General features: G+C 36.6%; 1 long non-coding RNA gene across 2 annotated transcripts; it reads right to left on the bottom strand.

Annotated features, from left to right (window-relative positions):
• Positions 1-474: 474 nt before the first annotated feature.
• LOC104114445 (uncharacterized) lies at positions 475-6,141 on the bottom strand. 2 transcript variants are annotated; one of them, XR_011407862.1, is made up of 4 exons: positions 5,801-6,036; positions 5,449-5,530; positions 1,214-1,282; positions 475-690 (listed from the first exon to the last, which is right to left on the bottom strand). It is a non-coding gene; the product is annotated as an uncharacterized lncRNA (long non-coding RNA). The 2 variants fall into 2 exon arrangements; XR_011407861.1 differs by lacking the exon at positions 475-690 and having other exon boundaries at positions 1,018-1,385; positions 5,801-6,141.
• Positions 6,142-6,379: the final 238 nt, after the last annotated feature.

Here is a 6,379-nt window from a genome sequence, read left to right as displayed (position 1 = left end):
GAATGGTAAAACTTACCAAAATGGGAGATTGTTTCAAGATATTTTATTTTAAAGAAAAACGGGTATACCTTGTTTATTTATTGAAAGGTTGTTCTACTAGATGCCCTTGTGTTTTCCCGAAACTGTTGTTCTTGTTCTTTTCGAAACCACTTGCACACGGTTGCTTTTTGTGTTAAAACAATTCATTTGCCTAAATTCAGTTTTGAAGACCTTTTAGAGGAGTTGTGTCCCGTTTAGGCTTGTTCTTATTCTGTTTCCTTTTAAACTCATCCCGGTTATGTTGATTCCTAAAACCAAAACAAAACTCATTAAAAGATATATAAGAGAATAGATTAGTTGTCAAAATAGTTGGTTTCAAGGGCGCTCAGATTTCAAAAGTGTTAAGGTTGTTTAGATAATAATTAGTCTTTGCAGTCATAATTACCTTGCATTTATTAGATTTTGATTTACCTAAAGTCTGCCTAACAGTCAAGATAACAACAAATATCTAATAATAGTGCTAATCATCCAAGGACATATATACCGAAAAAATGAAATGATAACAACAACATATATATTAAGCAAAGGGAGGAAGGTTGGACTCTTCTATGTTGGGCTGGCAAGCAACCAGGCCTAGATTAACTTTAAGCAACAGCGAATTTCAGCAGACGAACAAGAAGCGGCCCAGTTCCCTGGACTTGGGCATGAGTTCTCAATAAAATCAACAGTCCCAATTATCATGCAAAGAAAAGAGGAAAAATCAATTAGCATATGTAAACATAAAAGGCAAAGTAAAGTAAAATTATAATAAATAAAAACAGGACTTAAAAAGAATATAGCAAAGTCAAATTTTATTTGTGTTAATCTTGTAAAGATTAGCTTAAGGTCAATGATTATGGGCTTAGAGTGTCACGACACGGAATCTCATCATCGGGACCGTGATGACGCCTAATATTTCACTTGCTAGGCAAGGCAACATTAGTTAGATTACTTAACCAGTTTTTAATAATTCAAATCAAAGCATTAATAGAAATAAACTGTAAAAGACTGAAGTAGATTGATAAAATACCAAAAGGCGTGATCTAAACATATCCCAAAATACAGAGTCATGAATACATGAGCATCTAGAATGCTACAGATAAAGTCTGAACAAAATATAATTGTTTGAAACTAAATAAACAGTAAAATAGAAAAAGAAGGGGACTTTAGGGTTGCAGACGTCATGCAGCTATACCTCAAGTCTCCAATGTAGTTAAATCCAAGCAAAGACACCACTAAATGCTGATGGGACCAACACCAGTATCTGTACAAGTGTAGAAGTGTAGCATAAGTACAACCAACCCAATATACTCCGGAAGTATCGAGCCTAACCCCGACGAGGTAGTGACGAGGTTGTGGCAAGACACCTACATAAACCTTGTATAAGTATATATATATATATAGAGCAACAAAAATAACAAGTAGGACAGTTAAAATATTAACTGGGATGGGACATGTAGAAAGGGAAGCAAAAAAAAGCGTCTAGTACAAAATCACCGAATAACCTTTCTCCGAAAAGAAACAATAATAATTCAACCAAGTAAATCATCAATGCGGTATCCTTAAAGCAAAGAAATCAATAATGGCATGACATCACCCTTCATGCTTTTACTCTCATCTTTGCCATATAATATCATAAATAAAATAGCACGACATCACCCTTCGTACTTTTACTCTCAACCTCACATGATGTGATAAATGATAATAAACAATCAAATGTACGGCATGACTCTTCGGGCTTTAAACCTCACAATCTCTCAATAAATAATATTGTATGCAAATAAGACATGACAACACCCTTCGAGCTTTTCACTCTTCCTCACCATGCAACAACATTAATCCACAAATAGCAAAACAAAGTGGAAAGCTATTTCACTTCAATATTAGTGTAATGATAATTTATCTCAACTTTTAAAATTCTAACAATTCCAAAATAATCAATAGATATGAAAGCGGACAATTACAGAAGTAATAATCTAACTACAACATGAAAACATAGCCATGAAAATAACATAATATAATAAAACAATTTCTACCTGCATGCTTTAACCCATTAACGACGTATATATACTTGTCATATTACATATACGTCGTCCCCACACATAATTCACATAGCAAATAGACCAGCAAGTCCTAATCCCTCAAGTCAAGGTTAACCACGACACTTACCTCCCTCTGCAACCAAATTAATGCTCAACCGCGGATTTTCCTTTAGAATTAGCCTCCAAAGCAATCAAATCTAGCCATATATAGTTCAAATAATTCAAAATAGGCTTTAGAAACTACCTACGAGTGAAAAGATTCAATCTTTAATGAGTTTGGAAAAAGTCAACAAAAGTCAACCTCGGGCTTGCTTGATCAAAACTCGAGATTTGGACCAAAATCCAATTACCCATTTACCCCTAAGCCTGTTTATGTAATTTGTTTCGAAATCTTACCTCAATTTGAGGTCTAAATCACAATTTCTACCTAAATCCCTAATTTCTACAATGAAAAATGCTAGATTAAAGGTTAAGATCAATGGGTATTTACGGAAATATGATAAAACAAGTTAAAATTTACTAACCAATGAAGTTGGGATGAAAAACCTCTTCAAAATCACCTATAGGCCGAGCTCTAACTTGAAAATAGTAAAAAATGGTTCAAATCATGACTTTTAGATGTTTTAATACCTGGGCGTAAGGTGTTCTTCGCGTTTGCGAAGAACCTTATGCGTTCACGAAGGCTTAACTCCCCCCCCCCCCCCCGGCCTTTGCGTGCGCGAGCCAAGGCTCGTATTTGCAAAGAGTAACAAGCTGACCTTCCCTAGATCCTTACAAGGCTTCGCGTTCGCGGGAGGCCTGTCGCGTTCGCGAAGGGTAAGCCCCCTCTACTTCACCTTCGCGACCAGCTCCTCACTTTCCCGTAGAACAAACCAGCCTCAGTCCCAATTTCCCCTTCACGATCATGAGAGAAGCTTCTCGATCGGGAAGTACATCACACCAGAAACTACTGAAAACCAGCAATCTCTTAAGTCTGAAATAGTATGTAGCCTATCCGAAACTCACCCGAGCCCCTCGAGCTCCAAACCAAACATGCACACAAGTGTAATAATATCATACGAACTCGCTCGTGCAATCAAAATACCAAAATAACACCTAGAACTACGAATCAGATGTCAAAATACATGAAATTTTAAAAAAAAACTCAAGAACTTCTAAAATCACAACCAAGCGTCTGAATCCTATCAAACCAACTCCGATTTGCACCAAAATTTGTAGACAAGTTTCAAATAGCAAAATGGACCTATACCAAGTCCTGAAAATAAAATCCGAGCCCTATAGCCATAAAGTCAATCTACGGTCAATCCTAGAAAATTTCCAAACCTTCAAATTACTAGTGTTCGGCAAAACAAGTCAAATCAACCTAAGGACCTCCGATTTCAATTCCAGGCATGCGCCCAGGTCCAAAATCACAAATTATTGATCGTAGTCAACTCAAGTTATTTTTAAAGCAAAAAATTGTGTTTTCTTCGATTTTTACGTAAAAACTTTTCGAAAAAAGAAACAGACTATGCACGTAAATCGAAAAACATCAAATGGAACTAATTGAGGTCTCGGATCATGAAAATAAAGGCTAGTACTCAAAATGACCTATTGGGTCGTCACATAGAGTAAGTCGTATTTATTTGTAAGGTTCCCCTATGAACCCTTGACACTTCATAGTTCACAAGGGTCTCATGGACCCCAAGCAGTGCTTGTGCCAGGGAGGGGTTCCTTAATCATAAGGTCAAGCTTACACCAAAATGTTCTTAATCATGAACCTCATTCTTCTTTAGAGGTTTAAGCACAAACACGTATTAATTTGGCATTTCAACCAACATAGAACATACCAGCATAGGTACAAAGAGTTCCATAACACATTCATAGGGGGTTCAATCACACAGTGGCATTAACATCTCAAATCAGGCAACAATGAAACCATCACTAGAATATAAAGTCAATAATGGCCAATGATTAACACATATTTGAATTCTAAACTTGATCATATACATGAACTCCCAAGGTCTTAAGGTTTGAAAGCTAGGTCTAAGTCATTCCATATAGCATGTCATTCATAGAGTAAACATACTTAAGAAGGGTCATCAAACACAAATGACAGACTATGTAACCCCCCTGTAGGTGAACTTTGATATCCTGCTAACAAACTCATGTTCAAGGAGGTCATATTAAGTATATTAGGGTATCAGAGTCGACAAAGATAAACATATGTACTTATTTTATTAACTTCACTTAAGGTTTAACACTTCAGAACCTTCCTTAAGTAGGCTCAAATCACTAGAACAGGTCACAGACATCATAACAGTTTTCAGAGCATTCTTCCTAAGCAAGTATGCACATGGATAGGACTTTACTGCATTGAACACCTGTGTTAATGGCCTTATTCAAAGTTCCCAAAGAGCATACCAATCAACTAGATCAACAGAGACATCAACATGATTAGGAAGGCTAACTTTAGTTTTATTTAAACCTAATGGGCATGGTGTCTAATCATGACAATGCACAGTCTATTAGATTCTCAAATTACCAGATCCAACAATATTCAGATATGACAGCCATCAAGTGGTCATAAAATATCATGTGAAGACATTCATTTTACAGTTGACCAAAGCAGAACAAGCAGAATACAACAAGTTACCATTTTAGACAGGCAAGCAGGTTTACTAGTAAGTCATGACAACAAAGTTTACCATATGATTCCCTTTTATTCAAATTACCATGGTATGCACACATGAATTATTCTATCTTAACTATACCAAAATAACATAATATCATGAGCAGGCTGCCAACCAGAGTCACTTAACTAAGCAAATAGATCAGCATGGGAACATGAACAAAACCATTAATAAGGATCAGTCAATGGACCAAAGTAACATTGTACTAAGGGTCAATACAACATAATGATGCAGGTATGAGGATCCTAGCTAATTGAATAGAATGCCAGAGAGCTTAAGAACATTATTTAGTCAATTGAATTAACATGATAGTATAAACATAGTTATTATCCAATCAATAGGGGTAGACCACATATAGCTACTAATACAGGGTTTAATTCAATCAATGTGGAATTAACAAGTCTGTCCATGAGGGCAACAATAGTGTAAGATCATTTTCAACTAGCTAAGCATGAAAAAGAATAGAGTCCAATAAACATCAAGAATCACTGATTAGGAACAACACGAAGATAAATATAACTATCAAGAAAACATCATTAACCCAAAAAATAAAAATAATACAAAAACCAGAACACAACAAGAAGAGTCACATGTTACTGATAAACATCATGATCATCAGATAATTAATAGCAAACATAAAAAACAAAGAGCTACATGACTAATTGAAGAATAAAAGAGGAGAGGCGCAGGGGGAGGGGGGATCAGTGTTCACTAACCTTTTCCGGAGCAGCAAACCAAGTAGAGATATTTAGCATCCGTTTAAGAACCCACTCTCACAATCAACTCACAATAGTCCAACTCGAGTAGGAAAGAAAAGAAAAAAGAAATTAGAGAAAGATCTTAGCATACTTAAACCAACGTTAATTTCTTAGATTTTTAGGGTAGTTCTTCTTCTTTAACTGTGTTTGTGTGTTTGGTGAGAGCATTAAAGGCTCCATTTATAGTAGAATTGCAGCCTTAGGGCTCCGTTGAATTCACAGTGATAGTGGGAAGTGACTAGTGAATGCTGATGCTAGCAAAAGAGGGGGGAACATAAGGAAAACAGAGGGAAATCAGAGTGGATTTTACCTTGACACAAAGTGGTGAAGGACATCGATCGACAGAGACCAAGTACCATTGATTAAATCTAAGGTCCAGAGGTCACCGTATTTGACCTCTCGACCAAAGATCATCATGAGGTAGTTCAAATCCTCATGAATCTTCAGATGCATGTGATGATTTGAATGAACAGTGAGCAGATGATGAGACTTGAACACTTTCACTCTTTGGTCTAGGGTTTCAGGGATTCAGAATTCAAATTGAAGTGAGAAAATGGGAAAACAACAACGAGATTCGCGATAAAAGAGACATGATGGATGTTTGAGGTTGATTTCGAGTGACTTGCACGAATTTGTGCAAGGTTTGGAGATTGGGAAGGGGGGGGGGGTCTGTGAGATGAGAGAAAAGTGAGAGGAAAAGGAAAGAGAGGCGGCCGGTGACGAGTGAAATGATTAGGGTTTGGGGTTGGTCTCCTGGTTAAAATGAGAGACGGGAGGGGAGACGTTGGATCATTTTGATCAACGGCTTCGGATTTTTGGAGATTAAAAATAAGAAAAGGGTTTAATACAGATAAAACGAGGGCCATTGGATTTAAAAATAACGGGAAAC

Source organism: Nicotiana tomentosiformis, chromosome 5, assembly GCF_000390325.3.
Source record: "Nicotiana tomentosiformis chromosome 5, ASM39032v3, whole genome shotgun sequence".
NCBI classification, from domain to species: domain Eukaryota; kingdom Viridiplantae; phylum Streptophyta; class Magnoliopsida; order Solanales; family Solanaceae; genus Nicotiana; species Nicotiana tomentosiformis.
This window is presented reverse-complemented; position numbering and strand designations above follow the sequence as displayed.